General features: G+C 48.0%; 1 pseudogene; it reads left to right on the forward strand.

Annotated features, from left to right (window-relative positions):
• Positions 1-10,056: 10,056 nt before the first annotated feature.
• On the forward strand, positions 10,057-10,124 carry LOC129034381 (U6 spliceosomal RNA; annotated as a pseudogene).
• The last annotated feature ends 12,683 nt before the right edge of the window (positions 10,125-22,807 follow it).

Below are 22,807 nucleotides of genomic sequence, written 5' to 3' on the forward strand. Positions count from 1 at the left end.
CTCCTACATGAATGGGGTTGGCAGCAAACAGGCTTTCCTCTTCCAGAACAGCCAGGAGCCAGGTTGTTCTCAAAGCATCGTGCTCCCTCTGCTGGACATTGCCTAAACTGCAACTCCAGTATCCACATCAGCCCCCTCCTGAGCGCCTGCTACTTACCAGGGACAATGGGGACACACGACGACCTTTTACTCCACTGAATGAAAGATAATCCCCTGTCACATGTGACTTTTATTAAGTTATACATGTGAGGTGGGAGTGCAGACTCTTAATGGGAATTAAGGCTTTTGCCAAAATGAAGCCACACCTCGAAATCCTTTGCTGTGGGTTTCAAAGCAAACTGGCACCTTGAGGGGAAGGGACGATGGGGGAGTGTTTGGGCCTGTTTATGTTGAGCAAGAAAGGGCTTCCTGTTGCTAAGAAGGCCGGATCTGAAGCTCCCAGAGCCTCCATGGGCTGCCAACATTTCTTACACAACCCCCTTTGATGGCCTTGGTGCAAATTAATGAAACTGCACAGAGGTGATTTCCCTGGAAATCCACCGGGCTGAGAATTGAGGGAAGTTGAGGCTTGAGGCAGAAAGCTGGGGCTGGGGTGCCGCCAAGCCTGGGACAGAGGGCAGCAGGCGGACGCTTTCCCTGGGGTGCAGAGGTGGGTCCCCGGTCACTCGAATATAGGGGTGGGAGGGTGGGCCAATGAGGCCCAGAATGAGGTCACTAGCGAGACCCCATCAAGCTCACTCCTTTCAACCATACCTTTAGTTGTAGACATTGCCTACTAGAAACAATGTCTTCTCGTCATTCTTGATAAAAGTGGATTTTCTGCTGCTAAATTGAAAAGTCCCCGACTTTCCTTCTTGTCCTCTTCTGAACAGCTCTTTCCAACCTCCCTCCCTCCTTCCCTATGGAGATTACCCCTTGTTCACCATAAATGGCCAAAACCCAGACACAAGGCTGAAGCCCGTCCATGGGAGGACAGTTGAGAGGGTGACGGCATTCCACACCACGGAGTGGGCCCAGGATGGGAAAGAAGTTGTGTAAGCCTCGACCCCGGGCCTGGAGGGATGGCCAGGTATACTGAGTGAGAAAAAACCACACAGAAAAGTTGTACAGTTCCATGTCAGACACCCTGTAAGTGGCCAGCAAGGTGTCTAACTTATCTGTATGAACAAGAGGACACACCCCAAATAGTCAGCACTTGCTACTTCAAGGGAGCCAGGTTGTTTGACAGGGAGGGGAGACTGGTATGTCCTTTCTACACCTGGGTGTCATGAGTCTGGTAAGAAGAGGACTCAGCTCTTGCCAGGTGGGTCCCAGATGTGCCTCCGTGGAGCCTTTCCCTCCCTCCCACCTTGATTTCCCCTTTGAGCTATGTTGTCAGCTTTCACTGGAACGTGGCTCATGGCTCGTGGCATATTTTAGCACTCATACATCAGTCCTATTTGCCCTATGTTTTGAACTTTGCAACGCATGGACATGTCTCTGTAGCCCCTATATCTAGGCCAGCCTGGCCTACAATAGATGCTCAATAAATTCTTTCAAACTCCCTGGAATGAGAAGAAACATTTAGTAAATGTTTCCTAGCAACTGGGAGAAGTGAATGACTTGGAAGCACACCACAAATGGAACTCCAATTGAATTAAAGAACTGAATAGAGAGAACCAAATATTCAGTGCATCGCTGTGGTTCTTAAATTTCAGCAGGCAGCAGCATCACCAGGAGGGTTTGTTAGTTTCTGATTGCATAGGTCTGTGATGGGATCTGAGGTGTGCTCTTTCCAGTAGCTTCCCAGGTGACGTTGATGCTCCTGGGCCAGGGACCATCTGCTGAGAACCGCTGTCCTACGGTCTTAGGGTAAATTACTCCATTTCAAGCAAAGGAATAAATTAAAACAGAAAAGGGAGATTGGACCAACAGTTCTGGGACTTGGTTTCCCATCAGAATTAGGGCCACCCAGCGTGCTGAAATGTAGATTCCAAGGAGGTCACCCTCCGAAGCTGACGGTGGAGCCCAGGAGTCTATTTTTAAAACAAATTCCCCCAAGTGAGTCTAAGTCACTGCCAGGTTTGGGAACTACTGATTCACCTACACATATTTCAAACTTCAGAGAATGGAAAACACCACCAGAATGGAAGATAAAGAGAAAAACAAGGGTGGATTTGCATGGAATAGAGTAGAAGGCTGAGCGGCTCACTCCTTCACTTCCTTCCAATCTCTGCTCAAATGTCACCCTTTGAGAGGCCTTCCCAGTCACCTCATACCTAATTGCAGCCTGACCCAGCACTTCCTGTCTTCTCTACCCTGCTCTACTTTTTGTCTCTGTAATAGTAATTGCCACCTAACGTTAGGTATTTACCCACTTTGCTGCTTGTCTTCTGTCTCCCTCTAGAATGAAGATGACAGGAGGTGGAGAATTTGATCTCTTTGGCTCATTGCTATTCCTTGGGTGCCTGGACCATACCAAGCCTCAAGAACAATTTGTGGAGTGACAGAATGAACTATGATTTCAGTAATTTGGGGTTCATTGAGTCTTGTTTTATGGCTCGGTAATGGTCCAGTTTTATAACTGTTTCCTGAATATCAATAAGGATGTGTCTTTGCTAACTGTTGAGTACAGAATTCCACAAATGCCCCGTAAGTCAAGCTTATTGCTGATATTATTGAAACTTTCTACATTCCTATTACAGTTTTGCCTACTTGTTTGTGGCAAAATCTCCCACTATAATAGTAGACATTGTGTGACTAATAGTAGAAAAATGTGTGACAATTAGGCACATTACATACATTATCTCTCTTATCATAGTAATCGTTCCAGTTACTATCACTATGTAGTAAATTACCCCAAATTTCATGGCCAAAAAAACCCACCATTTTCTCATGCTCACAGATTCTATGGGTCAGGAATTCTTGTCCAGCAGAGTAGGGACAGCTCATCTCTGTTCCACAGTACCTGGGGCCTCAACCTGGCGATGCCAAGGCTGGGGCAACTGAGGGCTGCAGGATCGCCTGCAGGTGTCTTCATCACAGGTGTGATGTTGATGCTGGCTGTCAGCTGGGAACTGCAGTGGGGATGTCACTCCCTGAGGTCTTTTGACACATGTTGGCTTGGGCTTCCTCACAACATGGCAGCTGGGGTCCAGGAGTGAGCATCCCAGGAGAAAGCACATGGCCTTTTTATGATCTAGCCTCAGAAGTCACTCAGCATCACTCTGCCATACCACAGCCAAGGCCACATTCAAGGGGAGGGGACGTGAACCCCACCTCTTGATGGCAGGACTGTCAAGGTCACATTATATGAAGAACATGTGGGAGGGGAGCTAGTACTGCAGCCATCATTGGAAAATACAATCTGCCCCAGCACCCCTCTGAAATCGATTTTATTGATCTCAATTTTAAATTTATGAGAACTAAGACACAGAAAGGTTAAGTAACTTGCCCAAGAGCACTCAGCTAGTTAGTGGCAAAGTGAAGACTTAATCCTAGGTCTCCCTGACTCTAAATTACATGACTGATTGATAGATAGATAATCTATATGTGTATGTTATGTGTGTGTGTGTGTGTGTGTGTGTACATATATATATAATTCATTTATACTCAAACTTATTTTTAAAAATAATTTAAAGTGGCTAAATGCAAAAAAAATCATAATGTTTCATATTCAGAAAGTAATTCCCATAACTTATTCATCCACTACGAGTTTTTTTGGGTTCTCAGAAAGAGACATTCTTACTTTACGTTTCCCAAGCATAAGGCTAGTTTTTATTTCTGCCTAATGCAGTTATGAGAAAGAAGGTGAAATAACAAGCAAGAATCAATCAACTTTCCAGGACCTTGGGAAGACACAAAGCTCCCCTCTGCTGCCTGCCCAGCTAAAAGAGCTTCTCTCAGACTTTCAGCATGGAGACAGCCCAGAGGTCGTGGGACTTGGATCCCAGGAGGACCAGATGAGCCCGACTTTCTCCTTCTCTTCCCCTCCACCTGAAGAGCAGAAATAATTACCCTTCCCCTTCCCTACTTCACATGAATACGCCAACCACGTGAGCACGTGAGATCCAAGTCACTGGAGTCCAAGCACAGAGCATCTTCCTTTTTTTTTTTTTTTTTTTTTTGAGATGGAGTCTCACTCTGTCGCCCAGGCTGGAGTGCAGTGGTGCGATCTTGGCTCACCACAACCTCTGCCACCGGGGTTCAAGCGATTCTCCTGCCTCAGCCTCCCGAGTAGCTGGGATTACAGGCGCCTGCCACTGCACCCGGCTAATTTCTGTAGTTTTTAGTAGAGACGGGGTTTCACCATCTTGGCCAGGCTGGTCTTGAACTCCTGACCTTGTGATCCACCCACCTTGGCCTCCCAAAGTGCTGGGATTACAGGCATGAGCCACCGCACCCGGCCCTGCACAGAGCATTTTCAAGATTTCCCTGAATTGCTGGATAGAAAAGTGAACGGGACCCTGGAGACCTCGGGCTGTTGTGGGCATCAGAATCCTGGGAACCCTTTTTTGAAATACAAATTCCCAGGACCCCCAACCAGAGCTTCAGAATCTGCAGGCTGGGGCCTGGCACGTGTTTAAAGCTCCCCACGTGACTCTATTGACCACCCTGGATGTAAACCAATGATCCAGTCTGAGGCCCATTATGCAGCTGGTAAACAGAAAACCAGGCGTGCAAGTGGCCCCCACATAGTGACCCAGAAGGTCAGTGCCAAGCTGGGACCCCAGCTCCAGCAGCCTCCCTAAGATTTCCTTAAAGTACATTTTCCCTGCTCCAACGTGTGCCATGAGCTTGTTGGTTTATCAGGCTGAGCTGCTTAAAATAAATGAATGGCAACAACAAATTTCCAGGACAGAGTCACAAAGGTCACCAGACCTTGGTGCAGGACAAGCTGTTCCAATCATACACTTTGCCTATTTCATCCTCACTACAGGCCAAGAGGCAAAACTACAGTCATGCCCATTTCACAGATTGGGACACAGAGAACTTGAGAAGACATCTGTTTTAGCTGGGCTCAAATAGAACTAAGTCACCACATCACTGCTGCCTCCACTTCCCTAATAGCTAAGCTCACCTCCCAGGCACCGGTTTAAGCCTTTTACAAAGTCTAGAGTTGTGTCAGATCTATGTCACACTAAATATACTCTTATTATTCCTATTTAACTGATGATCCACTGACACTAACATATATTGAGGCCTATTATGCAGCAGGTGCTTTGTCAGGTGCTATTCATTCTTCGTGGTATTTAATTATTTCAACAGAAGGTCCATTGCTCTACCCATTTTAGAGATCAGGAAACCAAGGTTTGGAGAAGTGAGTAATTTGACCAAATTTGCACAGCTGCTAAATGGCATAGGCACCTATGTTTTGATGCTCTTGTCATAGTATATGGACAGGCTGGGTGCAGTGGCTCACACCTGTAATCCCAGCACTTTGGGATGCTGAGGTGGGAGGATCGCTTGAGGCCAGGAGTTTGAGACTAGCCTGGCCAACATGGTAAAACCCCATCTCTACTAAAAAGTACAAAAAAAAAAAAATTACCTGGGCATGGTGGCTCATGCCTGTAATCCCGGCTACCCGGAAGGCTGAGGCACAAGAATCAGTTGAACCCAGGAGGCAGAGGTTGCCATGAGCCAAGATCACGGGCTCTGGCCTGGGTGACAGAGTGAGACTTTGTGTCCAAAAGAAAACAGTATATGGACAGTGTACTGCCTTCATCTGGAGAATGTAAGCTCCCTATGGGCAACTTACATTCTTTATGTAACTTATATACTAATAGATAACTTATAAGCTACGTATCATAAGTAACTTATATATAGTATAAGTGTGGTTTTGCCCACCATTTTTCCTCAATGCCAGACACATGCATAGCGGCTGGCACGCTGTAGGTCTTCCAATAATCCAGTTCAATGCAATTAAATCCAACTCAACATGACAAAGACTGAAACGTTCAGCCTCTCTTGGAAACAGATAGTACCTGCGGTCCACACCTCACCTTTGTAGCTCCTGGCACTGGGCCTGGCACCCAGCAGGGACTCGGAAGACAGCTGTGAATGGTGAATACGGCTTCGGCTTGGAGGGGAGCTGTTTCCTCCTGAGCATCCTTGGAGAGGATCTACAAAGAGGCCTTTTTGTTTGCGGCTGCGCAGCAAGCCCCCAGCAGGCCTTTGGGGAAAGCTGAGCAGAAAGCAGGCAGGTGGTTGTGCAATGGTGGAGGTGGGGACTGCTCCCCCTGGATCACCCTCCAGCACTACCAGTTCCCTCTTCAGAGCCAGCAACCCCGAGGGCGTCCAGCAGCCCCTCACTCCTGCCAAGCCAGGCAGGAAGCATGGCTTATGCTTACTCCCAGTCCAGTCCCCTGAAGGGACTTGGTCTAAACCAGTGAGGTGTTTTCCAGCGAAACTCTTCAATCAGCTATTGGCATTCGCTGGCTTCTTCCCTGTTTGACAGTGAGGCTTTGCCTTTGGAAAGGTTTTGTTCTGCCCCTCAGGGAGACCCAAGCTGGTCCTGAGATAGTGAGTACAGCTTAGCATTTCTGAGGGTGTGCCCTGCAGCTGGGAGGTGCAGGTTCAAGTCTCTACTCCCACGCATAGAGCTGGGTAAGCTCGCTGAGTCTTGTCGTCTCTCTGGTCGTCAGTTTCCTCATTTGTAAAATGAAGGTGGTGCAGCACTGGCCTTGCGCAGTGTCAGTGCTGTGCCCAGGAGCGGGCACATAAAGAAGGCCACAATCAGTGGTAGTGATCGTCTCATCTTCCTTGGGTTGTGGTTGTAGCTGACACTATAGCAACGTGCACCTGAGTGGCCTTGAGCTTGAGGCTTCAACAAATAGGTGTTGGATTTTACCTGGCTGTGTATTGTCAGTACCACAGGGGCTAGCACTTTCTCACTCACTGGAAATCAGGTTTAGCAAGGACCTACTGTCACCAGCAAGGAGCAAGACGCACCCTCCGTGCCCTCGAGAATGGTGCAGACGAGCGGGAAGCAAAATACGATATAATCGATGCTAAAAGACGATTTATGGATTTGGGCGTATACCCCTTTTAACCAAAATGGTTAAAACAACAAACAGAAAAATAAAAATGATAGTTCTTATTTTTTTTTTCAAAAAGGTAGGGCAAAGGGCAAATGAAGATCAGAAACCATGATGGGCAGGGTGAGCTGGAGGCACTTAGCACACCAGTGCAATGGTGGAGGTGGGGACTGCTCCCCCTGGATCACCCTCCAGCGCTACCAGTTCCCTCTCCAGAGCCAGCAACCCCGAGGGCATCCAGCAGCCCCTCACTCCTGCCAAGCCAGGCAGGAAGCATGGCCTCCGGTTACTCCCAGTCCAGTCCCCTGAAGGGACTTGGTCTAAACCAGTGAGGTGTTTTCCACCGAAACTCTTCAATCAGCTATTGTTATTCGCTGGCCTCTTCCCTGTTTGATAGTGAGGCTTTGCCTTTGGAAAGGTTTTGTTCTGCCCTTCGGGAAGACCCAAGCTGGTCCTGAGATAGTGAGTGCAGCGTAGCTTTTCCGAGGATGTGCTCTACTATAGAGGGTCTCTACTAAAAATACAAAAATTAGCCGGGCGTGGTGGTGCACGCCTGTAATCCCAGCACTTTGGGAGGCCAAGGCTGGGGGATCCCTTGGGGTCAGGAGTTCAAAACCAGTCTGGCCAACATGGTGAAACCGCATTTCTACTAAAAATACAAAAATTAGCTGTGCATGGTGGTGGGCGCCTGTAATCCCAGCTACTCAGGGGCTGAGGCAGGAGAATCCCCACAGGCAGGTGGAGGTTGCAGTGAGCCGAGATCTGGGTGACAGAACAAGACACTGTCTCAAAAGGAAAAGAAAAGGCAGGAAGCACAGGAAATGACTCATGGGCATCTGGGAGGAAGCAGGGCACACTTGAGTGGAGAGGAGGGGTCACCAGAAGGGGAAGACAGGGAGTGCACCCCAGCAGCAGGGGCGTTGCAGCAGGAAATGGGATTTCACCGGGAGAGAGAAAATGATTGCCCTGGGTCCTTGTTAATTGAAATACCAAAATTCCCCGGCAGCTGGAAAACAAAGGCTTCTAAGAGATTCACTGTGCATCTCATTGGGTTGTATCTGAGAATACAGCGACAGGTGTGGCCACCATCAGCACACTCTTCCCTGATTATTGCAAATCCCATTAACGGTCTACACAAGCACAAATTCACATGGTCCATTCAGTCATAGACTAAACATCCAAATATGTAAGCCTGGCTGGGCACGGTGGCTCACACCTGTAATCCCAGCACTTTGGGAGGCTGAGGCGGGCGGATCACTTGAGGCCAGGATTTCGAGACCAGCCTGGCCAACATGGCAAAACCCCGTCTCTACTAAAAATACAAAAATTAGCTGGGCGTGGTGGTGCACGCCTTAATCCCAGCTACTTGGGAGGCTGAGGCAGTGGAATTGCTTAAACTTGGGAGGCTGAGGCAGGAGAATTGCTTGAACCTGGGAAGCGGAGGTTGCAGTGAATCGAGATTACGCCACTGCACTGCAGCCTGGACAACTCAGTTGAGACTCCGTCTCAAAAAAAAAAAAAAAAGTAAGCCTATGCTATGGGTTCTTTCTCATCCATTCTTGATGTCATAAAATATGGGACAAAAAAATAATGTTGTAGCATACTGAAACTTTATCATAAATGTAAACAACAGGAACTGACTAGAACTCTGTCAGAGGAGACAAACATATATTTCCTTGACCAACAAGACATAGAAAAAGTTAGCAAAATTTTGATTAAGCCAAATATTTTCTGAATTCCAGGAATTTTTACATAAATATAAAACTGTAAGTATAAGAGCATTTTTATTTTAATTTTTTAAAATTTTAAGCCCATCCTTTAATATTTTAGAGTAGAATTGGGAAAGTACCCCTCAGTAACAAGGAAACCTTGTGCAATTGAGTTAATTCAAGTCCTGCTTTTGTGTTCGTCACTGAAGAATTCTGTGGCACACTGAAAATTTCGCTTTTATAAGCTTTTTAAAGGAGAGAGAAAGAGAGAGACGGATGACTCCAGCTCCATCACCCAGGGTGGAATGCAGTGTCATGATCACGGCTTACTGCAGCCTCCACCTCCTGGACCCAAATGATCCTCCCGCCTTGGCCTCCTGAATAGCTAGGACCACACACAGGCTTGCACCACCATATCCACCTAACTAAAAACAAAAATTGTAGAGATGGGGGCCTCTTGCTGTGTTGCTCAGGCTAGTCTTGAACTCCTGGCCTCAAGCAATCCTCCCTTCTTGGCCTCCCAAAGGGCTGGGATTACAATCGTGAGCCACCATGCCTGGTCTCAAAACTATGTTTTCTTCTATGTTTTTCATTTTATGATAATATCCTGGTATGTTTCCAGTTCATCTAGAGAATGGCTCCTCCAAAAAACTATTAAGTACTTATGTTTTGTCTATTTTCTGAAGAAAGTGAGGGTGAATATTGTTCCTGGTATAAACCTTTGGAAACATAACTTTCGGGATCCCGCAGGCCCTTTAAATTATAATCCTGTGTTCAAGGCTTGTCTTCTCCAAAAGCAGATGGAAGTTGGCCATGACTTACAATCATCATTGAAATCATGAACCTGAATCTTACACTTTCCACACTCCTTATGCCCCCTCCAAATGTCCCATAAGAGCTCTCAGCTCCTACTTCAGGAAGGAGGGAGGGAGGGAAGAACAAAAGAGGAAGGGAGAGAGGGATATGGGGAATGGGAGAAAGAAGCAGTTTAGGTTACTTCAAAAGCAGGGCTGGGTGCGGTGGCTCATGCCTGTAATCCCAGTACTGTGGGAGGCCAAGGCCAACGGATCAACTGAAATCAGGAGGTCAAGACCAGCCTGGTCAACGTAGTGAAATCCCATCTCTACTAAAAATACAAAAATTAGTTAGGCGTGGTGGCGGCCGCCTGCAATCCCGGCTACTTGGGAGACTGAGGCAAGAGACTCTCTTGAACCCGGGAGGTGGAGTTTGCCGTGAGCCGAGATCGCGCTGTTGCACTCCAACCTGGGCGACAAGAAGGAAACTCCATCTCAAAAATGAATAAATAAAAATAAATTTAAAAAGCAGATAGCATGCTTGCTTCGGCAGTATATATACTAAAATTGGAACAATATAGACAAGATTAGCATGGCCCCTGCATTTAAAAATAAAAAATAGGCCAGGCGCAGTGGCTCACACCTGTAATCCCCGCACTTTGGGAGGCCGAGGCAGGCGGATCACCTGAGGTCGGGAGTTTGTGACCAGCCTGACCAACAGGGAGAAATCTCGTCTCCACAAAAATACAAAATTAGCCGGGCATGGTGGCACATGCCTATAATCCCAGCTACTCAGGAGGCTGAGGCAGGAGAATCGCTTGAACCCAGGAGGCAGGGGTTGCGGTGAACCAAGATTGTGCCATTACACTCCAGCCTGGACAACAAGAGCAAAACACTGTCTCAAAAAAATAATAATAAAATAAAAAATAAAAAATATTTTTTTTTTAAAAAAAAAAAAGCAAGTAACATATACTCATTAAACCAGGATTCCTATTTCTAGGAACTCATCTTACATACACACTTGTCCACTTGTGAAATGATACATATACAAGATTAAAAGACTCTTTGTATTAGCAAAAAATAAAAATTGACAAGAACCTAAAATTTCATCTGGAAGGGATAAATTAATTATGGATTAAATCTGTAGTATTAGGAGTTAAGCAGGTACAATGGAATACACTGCAGCTGTAAGAAAGAAAAAAGAGGGTCCGTATTAACTGTTGTGTAATCATCTTGAAAATACACTGTTAGACGTGAGGGGTATAAAAAAGGGGCCGGGCATGGTGGCTCACGCCTGTAATCCCACCAATTTAGGAGGCCAAGGTGGGTGGATCACTTGAGGTCAGGAGTTCGAGACCAGCCCGGCCAACCTGGTGAAACCTCGTCTCTACTAAAAACACAAAAATTAGCTGGGCATGGTGGCACAAGCCTGTAATCCCAGCTACTCGAGAGGCTGAGGCAGGAGAATCGCTTGAACCTGGGAAGTGGAGGTTGAACCCGGGAAACAGAGATCATGCCACTGTACTCCAGCCTGAGAGATAGAGCAAGACTCTGTCTCAAAAAAAAAAAAAAAAAAAGACACAGCTCAGAACAATTCTATTGGATGCTTCCACTGTGTAAACAAGAATGAGATAAGACATAGGTCCAGGTATTTGATTACATTTGCATGCAATGTATCTGGAAGGACCTGTACGAGCTGGGAACCCCGGACACCCTCACAGAGGAGAACTGGGTGGGCAAGGGACGGAATCTTTTTGGTGTCTTTAACATTTTGAATCATATGATTGCATTCACCTTTCAATATAAACATTAAGGTCAGTTTTGTTTTTTTTTTAGACGGAGTCTCGCTCTGTCTCCCAGGCTGGAGCGCAGTGGCGTGATCTCGGCTCACTACAAGCTCTGCTTCCCTGGTTCACGCCATTCTCCTGCCTCAGCCTCCCGAGTAGCTGGGACTACAGGCACCTGCCACCACACCCAGCTAATTTTTTGTATTTTTAGTAGAGACGGGGTTTCACCGTTTTAGCCAGGACGGTCCCGATCTCCTGACCTAGTGATCTGCCCGCCTCAGCTTCCCAAAGTGCTAGGATTACAGGCGTGAGCCCCCGCGCCCAGCTAAGGGCAACTTTTTTAATTAAATAGGCAAAAGAAATCCAGGATCACTCCATGTCTGGGTTTGGCCAATATTTTCCTAAGGGACCAGAGAGTAAATATTTAAGTTTTTCAGGCTAGTAAGAGCTCAATCACCACCACCCTCAGCAATGTCTTTGAAATTCAAAAGCAGCCATGGACAGTAAGTAAAGGAATGGGTGTGGACACGTTGCAAGAAAACTTTATTGAAGATACTGAAACTTTAATTTCATGGAAGTTTCACATGTCATGAAGCATTCTTCACTTGATTTTCCCCCCAATTGTTTAAAAATGTAAACCCATTCTTAGCTCACAGGGCTGTAATCGGCCAACTCCTGGTCTACAGTGATGGCCTCTTCATTTCTGCAGTGATCTCACTATAGCTTAGGGGTGTGTCCAGCTCGGGGCACCTGTGTTAAGAGGAACATTAACCAGCGAACTGGTATGCCATCAGTCTGGTGCCAGGATGGGAGGAATGTTGAAAAACTTGGGGCCATAGATCCCTGAGGAAAGAAAATTTGGGATTAGAGGGCAAGAGCAAAGTGGAATGAAAGCTGCCATCAAATAGGTGATGGGCAGCGGGAGGGGGATCCTGGTCTCAGATGCAGCGTGGCCAGGTAGGACAAGGTAGCTTTGGTGCTTCACCCAAAGAAGAAATATTAACCATGCCTAGAGCTTCCGTGGAGAAGGAAGCCCTGGAGCAGCAGCCAAGATGCACTTAGGGCACCAGTGGATCAGTGGATGGGATGCCCTCGGTGTCCCCACCCCATCCCTGTCCTCACCACCTCAGGGCACAGGCACCCTCCACGGCCAGAACCTGCATTTCTTTCTTCTTGCTTGCTTGCTTGCTTTCCTTCTTTCTTTCTCTCTTTCTTTCTCTTTGTTCTTTTTTTTTTTCTCGCTCTGTCACCCAGGCTGGAGTGCAGTGGCACTATCTTGGCTCACTACAACCTCTGCCTCCTGGGTTCAAGAGATTCTACAGCCTCAGCCTCCTGAGTAGCTGGGACTACAGGCACCCACCACCATGCCCGACTAATTTTTGTATTTTTAGTTAGCGACAGGGTTTCACCATGTTGACCAGGCTGGTCTCGAACTCCTGAACTCAAGTGATCCACCTGCCTTGGCCTCCCAAAGTACTGGGATTACAGGAGTGACCCACCGCGCCCGGGCGTCCTGCATTTCTTTACCTGGGAGCTTCCTTGGCTGCCACTGTCTGCTCTGCCCACCCACAAGGCAGGTCAGAAGCACAGGGAATTAAACCCCCTCAGAAGCAGCGCTTCACCCGTATTGGTGGGTAAATGTCCCAGTTGTGTTCCCACTGGGAGAATAGCTCTGTGGGGTGCAGTCTACACCAAAGATCTCCTCAGCAGGGCCAAGCAAGGGTGAGCCAAGAGAAGCACTCACTCCCAGGCCCTGCAAATTTTTAAACTTTAATAATTATACATGGCCAGGCACAGTGGCTCACGCCTATAATCACACTTTGGGAGGCCAAGGGAGGCAGATCACTTAAGGCCAGCTGTTCAAGACCAGCATGGGCAACATGGCAAAACCCCGTCTCTACTACAAATGCAAAAATTCGCTGGCTGTGGTGGTGCACATCTGTGGTCCCAGCTACTGGGGAGGCTGAAGTGGGAGGATCACTTGAGCCCAGGAGGTCGAGGCTGCAGTGAGCCAAGATAGCACCACTGCACTCCAGCCTGGGCAACAGAGTGAGACACTGTCTCAGACAAAAAAATATATATATATTATATAGGCTCGCAATCAAGTGTGTAATAATTTTTTTCTTTGCATTTTTTGAGGGGAAATTTATCTTCCAAGCCTGACTCCCCTATGCCACCTGAAAGAAGATGTAACCTCATCTCATTCCAATTCCCTCCATGATTTCTGGGGATTTCTCCATCTCTCTGAGTTGAGTCCAGTGATTCAGATGGTTTCCCTCAGCCTCCTTCTCCTTCCCTGGGGTTGCTCGGGGTCTCAGTCCAGACTGACACATCCACTTTCTCTCTCTTCTCTCAGCTCCCTTCTGAGCGGCGATCACCTGTTCTGCGTGTTTCCATGTCTTCTCTTGAACCCTGACCCAATCTTGCGCTTACAAGTTTAGAACGTTCCTCCCTTTGTTTCTCCTCTTCACCAGGGCCCTTAAAGTGAGGAGCTCCCACCTGTAGCAGGCCAACAGGTAAGCCTGAAGACAGGAGGTTGCTCATGTCAGTTACCTGTATGTCCCCTGTCTATGCAACAGCTCAGGTATGTGTCCAGCAGGCATTTCCGATATTTTCAAGACCCAGCTCCCAAACGTGGCCCCATGTGGACCCGTCCCCACCTCAATATAGGGCAGTGACTTTGGCCAAAATCTTGCTTGGTTCATGTTTCTTGGCTTATGTTTCTGTCATAGTCCATATTCAATCGGTCAACAAGTCTTGTCAGGTCCATCTGCAAAATGTATCCAATACATAATAAAATAAAAACAAAAAAATATTTTATGCTGTAGAATATTATTCAGCCATAAGAAAGAATGAAATCCTGTCCTTTGCAGCAACATGGATGGAAGTGGAAGTCATTATGTCAAGTAAGCCAGGCACACAAAGAGAAATATCACATGTTCTCACTCATATGCGGGAACTAAGAAAAAGTAGATTTCACGGAGGTAGAGAGTAGAATGATGGTTATCAGTCTGAGAAGAAAATCAGGGGATGAAGAGAGATTGACTACTGGGCACAAAAATGCAATTAGAAGGAATAAGATCTGGCCAGGTGCGGTGGCTCACGCCTGTAATCCCAGCACTTTGAGAGGCCAAGGCAGGCAGATCATGAGATCAGGAGTTCGAGACCAGCCTGGCCAATATGGTGACAGAGTAAGACTCTGTCTCAAAAAAAAAAAAAAAAAAAAAAAAAAAAGAAGAAGAAGGAATAAGATCTAATGTTCAAAAGCACAGTAGGGTTACTATAGTTAAAAATAATATTTTGTGAGTGTGTGTGTGTGTTTTAATACAGAGATGGGGTCTCACTATGTTGCCCAGGCTGGTCTGAAACTCCTGGGCTCAAGCAGTTCTCCCATCTTGGCCTCCCAAAGTCCTGGGATTACAGGCATGAGCAATTACACCTGGCCAATAATGTACTATATATCTCAAAATAGCTGGAAGAAACTTGGAAAGTTCCCAAACACAGAGAAATGACAAATGTTCAAGGTGATTGATACAAGGTGATTGATATGCTAATTACCCCGATTTGATCATTACACATTGTGTGCATGGATCAAAATATCACACTTACACCATAAGTGTGTGCAAACATTATGTATACATAAAAATTAAAATTAGCTGGGTGCATCTGTAGTCCCAGGTACTTGGGAGGCTGGGCCTGTAGTCCCAGGTAAAGACTGAGGCAGGAGGACTGCTGAGCCCAGGAGCTCAAGACCAGCTGGACAACATAAACTCTGCCTCAATTTCCAAAAAAAAAAAAAGAAAAAAAAAATCCCGGTACAGCAACTCACGCCTGTAATCCTAGCACTTTGTGAGGCCGAAGCGGGTGGATCATTTGAAATCAGCAGTTCGTGACCAGTCTGACCAACATGGCAAAACCCCATCTCCACTAAAAAAAAAAAAAAAATTAGCCAGACGTTGTTGCACATGCCGTGTAGTCCCAGCTACTCTGGAGGCTGAGGCAGGAGAATCACTTGAACCCAGGAGGCAGAGGTTTCAGCGTGCTGAGAATGCACCACTGCACTCCAGCCTGGGCAACAGAGAACGATTCTGTCTCAAAAAAAAAAAAAATGAAATTTCAGAAATAATTTATTTTAATGTAGCCATAATTTAACCACTTCTTTCATTGAGACCTTCTCGCTTCTCTCTCCCTCTCCCTTTCCTCCTCATGGCTCTTAATTTCTATCTATTGCCATCTCAGGACATCGTTTGATTTTCTCCACGGTGCATTTTGCTTTCTGAAAGTATCTTGTTTGTTCAATTCCTTGTGTGACGATTTTCTGTCTCTCCTTCCTCTAAAATGTAAGCTCCCTGAAGACAGAGACACTGTCTGGTTCACACCTGCCTAGATGAATACAAGTGAAGGCATTGCAGAACTTGCCTTCTTCAAACATGGGCAGCTAACAGCTTCCAGCACCAGAAAATTGAAATTCTCTTTTGCCTTTTCTTTAATGCTCTGCCTCCATTTCTAAGCTGGTTTTCTTCTGGGTCTCTGTTCTGATTCTCACACACCTGAGTGTGACTTACCCTGCTTCCCTTGCAGATGTCACTGTTCGTCCCTCAAAATGTTTGTGGCACATTTCACGGTAAGGCTCTGAGACAGCGCTCCAAATTGTGTCTACATATCTTCTGTTGTGGTTACTTTGAAGTTTGTTGAATTATATTGTTTTGACAGAACTGTCACATCTCAAAACGTGTTGCTGACTAAAAACATATGCAGGACCTTTTTTCCTTCTTTTTCTTTCTTTCCTTTTTTTTTTAAAAAAAAGATAAAACTCTACCATCATCTTGCAACTAAATGTATGGCCACAGGAGGGCACCATGAGGCCACACTTCTGCTCTACGCAAAGTGGGTGGAAAATTGAGACCTGACGGTGGGGACGGTGCAAAACTCTGGGACTTTTATTCTTAATCTCTTTCTTCATTCCAAGATCTACCTGTCAGGCCTCTGAGCCCAAGCCAAGCCATCGCATCCCCTGTGACCTGCACGTATACGCCCAGATGGCCTGAAGTAACTGAAGAATCACAAAACAAGTGAAAATGCCCTGCCCTGCCTTAACTGATGACATTCCACCACAAAAGAAGTGTAAATGGCCGGTCCTTGCCTTAAGTGATGACATTACCTTGTGAAAGTCCTTTTCCTGGCTCATCTTGGCTCAAAAAGCTCCCCCACTGAGCACCCTGCGACCCCCACTCCTGCCCGCCAGAGAACAAACTCCCTTTGACTATAATTTTCCTTTACCTATCGAAATCCCATAAAACGGCCCCACCCTTATCTCCCTTCGCTGACTCTCTTTTTGGACTCAGCCTGCCTGCACCCAGGTGAAATAAACAGCCATGTTGCTCACACAAAGCCTGTTTGGTGGTCTCTTCACACAGACGCGCATGAAATTTGGTCCCGAAATTTGGTGCCGTGACTTGGATCAGGGGACCTCCCTTGGGAGATCAATCCCCCGTCTTCCTGCTCTTTGCTCTGTGAGAAAAATCCACCTATGACCTCAGGTCCTCAGACCAACCAGCCCAAGAAACATCTCACCAATTTCAAATCCGGTAAGCTGCCTCTTTTTACTCTCTTCTCCAACCTCTCTCACTATCCCTCAACCTCTTTCTCCTTTCAATCTTGGCGTCACACTTCAATCTCTCCCTTCTCTTAATTTCAATTCCTTTCATTTTCTGGTAAAGACAAAGGAGACATGTTTTATCCGTGGACCCAAAACTCCGGCGCCGGTCACGACTGGGAAGGCAGCCTTCCCTTGGTGTTTAATCATTGCAGGGACGCCTCTCTGATTATACATCCACGTTTCAAGGGTGTCAGACCACGCAGGGACGCCTGCCTTGGTCCTTCACCCTTAGCGGCAAGTCCCACTTTTCTGGGGAAGGGGCAAGTACCCCAACCCCTTCTCTCCTTGTCTCTACCCCTTCTCTGCTTTTCCGGGGACAGGGCAAGTACCCCAACCCCTTCTCTCCTTGTCTCTACCCCTTCTCTGCTTTTCTGGGAGCGGGGCAAGTACCCCTCAACCCCTTCTCCTTCACCCTTAGCGGCAAGTCCCGCTTTTCTAGGGGGCAAGAACCCCCAATCCCTTATTTCCGCACCCCGACCTCTTATCTCTGCACCCCAATCCCTTATTTCCATGGCCCAACCCCTTATCTCTGCAACCCAATCCCTTATTTCCACACCCCAACCTCTTATCTCTGTGCCCCAAATCCCTTATTTCCGTGCCCCAACCTCTCATCTCTGCACCCCAATCCCTTATTTCCGTGCCCCAGCCCTTTCTCTGCTTTTCTGGAGGGCAAGAAACCCCCATCCCTTCTCCATGTCTCTACTCTCTTTTCTCTGGGCTTGCCTCCTTCACTATGGGCAAGCTTCCACCTTCCATTCCTCCTTCTTCTCCCTTAGCCTGTATTCTTAAGAACTTAAAACCTCTTCAACTCTCACCTGACCTAAAATCTAAGCGTCTTATTTTCTTCTGCAATGCCTCTTGACCCCAATACAAACTCGACAGTAGCTCCAAATGGCTGGAAAATGGCACTTTCAATTTTTCCATCCTACAAGATCTAAATAATTCTTGTCGTAAAATAGGCAAATGGTCTGAGGTGCCTGACGTCCAGGCATTCTTTTACACATCAGTCCCTTCCTAGTCTGGGTGCCCAGTGCAACTCGTCCCAAATCTTCCTTCTTTCCCTCCCGCCTGTCCCCTCAGTCCCAACCCCAAGCGTTGCTGAGTCTTTCTAATCTTCCTTTTCTACAGACCCATCTGACCTCTCCCCTCCTCGCCAGGCCAAGCTAGGTCCCAATTCTTCCTCAGCCTCCGCTCCTCCACCCTATAATCTTTTTATCACCTCCCCTCCTCACACCTGGTCTGGCTTACAGTTTCATTCCATAACTAGCCCTTCCCCACCTGCCCAGCAATTTATTCTTAAAAAGGTGGCTGGAGCTAAGCATAGTCAAGGTTAATGCTCCTTTTTCTTTATCCCAAATCAGAAGCGTTTAGGCTCTTTTTCATCAAATATAAAAATCCAGCCCAGTTCATGGCTCGTTTGGCAGCAACCCTGAGACGCTTTACAGCCCTAGACCCTAAAAGGTCAAAAGGCCGTCTTATTCTCAATATACATTTTATTACCCAATCTGCTTCCGACATTAAATAAAACTCCAAGCTCTCCCTCTCCCTCTCCCTCATCTCCCTCTCCCTCTCCCTCTCCCTCTCCTTCTCCCTCTCCCCTTTCTTCGGTCTCCCTCTACTTCTTTTTCTAGTCTCCCTCTGTTGCCGAAGCTTGACTGTACTGCCGTGATCTCGGCTCACTGCAACCTCCCTGCCTCGGGCTCCTGTGATTCTCCTGCCTCGGCCTGCCCAGTGCCTGGGATTGCAGGCGCGCGCCGCCACACCTGACTGGTTTTTGTGTTTTTGGTGGAGACGGGGTTTCACTGTGTTGACCCGGCTGGTCTCCAGCTCCTGGCCTGGAGTGATCTGCCCACCTCGGCCTCCCGAGGTGCTGGGATTGCAGACAAAGTCTCGCTCACTCAATGCTCAATGTTGCTCAGGCTGGAGTGCAGTAGCGTGATCTCGGCTCGCTACAACCTCCACCTCCCAGCCGCCTGCCTTGGCTTCCTAAAGTGCTAAGATTACAGCCTCTGCCCCGCCGCCACCCAGTCTAGGAAGTGAGGAGCGTCTCTGCCTGGCCGTCCATCGTCTGGGATGTGAGGAGCCCCTCTGCCCGGCCGCCATCCCGTATAGGAAGTGAGGAGCGTCTCTGCCCGGCTGCCCATCGTCTGGGATGTGAGGATCGCCTCTGCCCGGCCGCCCCGTCTGGGAGGTGAAGAGCACCTCTACCCGGCCCCCACCCCGTCTGGGAGATGAGGAGCGCCTCTGCCCGGCCGCCCCGTCTGGGAAGTGAGGAGCGCCTCTGCCAGGCCACCACCCCGTCTGGGAGGAAGTGAGGAGCACCTCTGCCCGGCAGCCCCGTCTGGGAGTGAGGAGCGCCTCTGCCCGGCCGCCCCGCCTGGGAAGTGAGGAGCGCCTCTGCCTGGCTGCCACCCCGTCTGGGAGGAAGTGAGGAGCGCCTCTGCCTGGCCGCCCCGTCTGGGAAGTGAGGAGCGCCTCTGCCCTGCCGCCCCGTCTGGGAAGTGAGGAGCGCCTCTGCCCGGCCTCCCCGTCTGGGAAGTGAGGAGCGCCTCTGCCCGGCCTCCCCGTCTGGGAGGTGAGGAGCGCCTCTGCCTGGCTGCCACCCCGTCTAGGAGGAAGTGAGGAACGCCTCTGCCCGGCCGCCCCGTCTGGGAGGTGAGGAGCGCCTCTGCCTGGCTGCCACCCCGTCTAGGAGGAAGTGAGGAACGCCTCTGCCCGGCCGCCCCGTCTGGGAGGTGAGGAGCGCCTCTGCCCGGCCTCCCCGTCTGGGAAGTGAGGAGCGCCTCTGCCCGGCCGCCCTGTCTGGGAGGTGAGGAGCGCCTCTGCCCGGCCGCCATGTCTGGGAGGTGTACCCAACAGCTCCAAAGAGACAGCGACCATCGGGAGCAGGCCATGAGGACGATGGCAGTTTTGTTGAAAAGAAGGGGGGGAAGTGTGGGGAAAGGAAGGAGAGATCAGATTGTTGCTGTGTCTGTGTAGAAAGAGGTGGGCATAGGAGACTCCATTTTGTTCTGACTAGGAGAAATTCTTCTGCCTTGGAATGCTGTTGATCTATGGCCTTTCCCCCAGCCTCCTGCTCTCTGAAACATGTGCTGTGTCAACTCAGGGTTAAATGGATTAAGGGCGGTGCAAGATGTGCTTTGTTAAACAGATGCTTGAAGGCAGCATGCTCTTTAAGAGTCATCACCACTCCCTAATCTCAAGTACCCAGGGACACAAACACTGCAGAAGGCCGCAGGGTCCTCTGCCTAGGAAAACCAGAGACATTTGTTCATGTGTTTATCTCCTGACCTTCTCTCCACTATTATCCTATGACCCTCCCATATCGCCCTCTCCGAGAAACACCCAAGAATCATCAATAAATACTAAATAAATAAATAAATAAATAAATAAATAAATAAATAAATAAAACTCCAAAAATTAGAATCTGGCCCTCAAACCCCACAACAGGGCTTAAATAACCTCGCCTTTAAGGTGTACAATAATAGAAAAAAGTTGCAATTCCTTGCCTCCATTGTGAGACAAACCCCAGCCACATTTCCAGCACACAAGAACTTCCAAATGCCTGAACTGCAGCAGCCAGGCGTTCTTCCAGAACCTCCTCCCACAGGAGCTTGCTACAAGTGCCAGAAATCTGGCCACCAGGCCAAGGAATGCCCGCAGCCCGGGATTCCTCCTAAGCCGCATCCCACCTGTATGGGACCCCACCGGAAATCGGACTGTTCAACTCACCTGGCAGCCACTCCCAGAACCCCTGGAACTCTGGCCCAAGGCTCTCTGACTGACTCCTTCCCACATCTTCTCGGCTTAGCGGCTGAAGACTGACACTGCGCGATCACCTCGGAAGCCCCCTAGACCATCACAGACGCCGAGCTTCGGGTAACTCTCACAGTGGAAGGTAAGCCCGTCCCCTTCTTAATCAATACAGAGGCTACCCACTCCACATTACCTTCTTTTCAAGGGCCTGTTTCCCTTGCCTCCATAACTGTTGTGGGTATTGACGGCCAGGCTTTTAAACCTCTTAAAACTCCCCAACTCTGGTGTCAACTTAGACAATACTCTTTTAAGCACTCCTTTTTAGTTATCCCCACCTGCCCAGTTCCCTTATTAGGCTGAGACACTTTAACTAAATTATCTGCTTCCCTGACTATTCCTGAACTACAGCTATATCTCATTGCTGCCCTTCTTCCCAATCCAAAGCCTCCTTTACGTCCTCCTCTTGTATCCCCCCACCTTAACCCACAAGTATAAGATACCTCTACGCCCTCCTTGGCGACCGATCATGCACCCCTTACCATCTCATTAACACCTAATCACCCTTACCCCACTCAACGCCAATATCCCATCCCGCAGCACGCTTTAAAAAGATTAAAGCCTGTTATCACTCGCCTGCTACAGCATGGCCTTTTAAAGCCTATAAACTCTCCTTACAATTCCCCCATTTTACCTGTCCTAAAACCAGACAAGCCTTACAAGTTAGTTCAGGATCTATGCCTTATCAACCAAATTGTTTTGCCTATCCACCCCGTGGTGCCAAACCCATATACTCTCCTATCCTCAATACCTCCCTCCACAATCCATTATTCTGTTCTGGATCTCAAACATGCTTTCTTTACTATTCCTTTGCACCCGTCATCCCAGCCTCTCTTCACTTTCACTTGGACTGACCCTGACACCCATCAGGCTCAGCAAATTACCTGGGCTGTACTACTGCAAGGCTTCACAGACAGACCCCATTACTTCAGTCAAGCCCAAATTTCATCCTCATCTGTTACCTATCTCGGCATAATTCTCATAAAAACACACGTGCTTTCCCTGCTGATCGTGTCCGATTAATCTCCCAAACCCCAATCCCTTACAAAACAACAACTCCTTTCCTTCCTAGGCGTGGTTAGTGCGGTCAGAATTCTTACACAAGAGTCAGGACCGCACCCTGTAGCCTTTCTGTCCAAACAACTTGACCTTACTGTTTTAGCCTAGCCCTCATATCTGCGTGCAGTGGCTGCCACTGCTTTAATACTTTTAGAGGACCTCAAAATCACAAACTGTGCTCAATTCACTCTCTACATTTCTCATAACTTCCAAAATCTATTTTCTTCCTCATACCTGATGCATATACTTTCTGCTCCCTGGCTCCTTCAGCTGTACTCACTCTTCGTTAAGTCCCACAATTACCATTGTTCCTGGCCCGGACTTCAATCCAGCCTCCCACATTATTCCAGATACCACACCTGACCCTCATGACTGCATCTCTCTGATCCACCTGATGTTCATCCCATTTCCCCACATTTCCTTCTTCCCTGTTTCTCACCCTGATCATGCTTGATTTATTGATGGCAGTTCCACCAGGCCTAATCGCCACTCACCAGCAAAGGCAGGCTATGCTATAGTACAAGCCACTAGCCCGCCTCTTAGAACCTCTCTTTTCCTTTCCATCGTGGAAATCTATTCTCAAGGAAATAACTTCTCAGTGTTCCATCTGCTATTCTATCTGCTATTCTACTACTCCTCAAGGATTATTCAGGCCCCCTCCCTTCCCTACACATCAAGCTCGAGGATTTGCCCCCACCCAGGACTGGCAAATTAGCTTTACTCAACATGTCCCGAGTCAGGAAACTAAAATACCTCTTAGTCTAAATAGACACTTTCACTGAATAAGTAAAGGCCTTTCCTACAGGGTCTGAGAAGGCCACCACAGTCATTTCTTCCCTTCTGTCAGACACAATTCCTCAGTTTAGCCTTCCTACCTCTATACAGTCTGATAACAGACCAGCCTTTATTAGTCAAATCAGCCAAGCAGTTTTTCAGGCTCTTAGTATTCAGTGAAACTTTATATCCCTTA

Source organism: Pongo pygmaeus, chromosome 2 (genome assembly GCF_028885625.2).
Source record: "Pongo pygmaeus isolate AG05252 chromosome 2, NHGRI_mPonPyg2-v2.0_pri, whole genome shotgun sequence".
In the NCBI taxonomy this organism is placed as follows: Eukaryota; Metazoa; Chordata; class Mammalia; order Primates; family Hominidae; genus Pongo; species Pongo pygmaeus.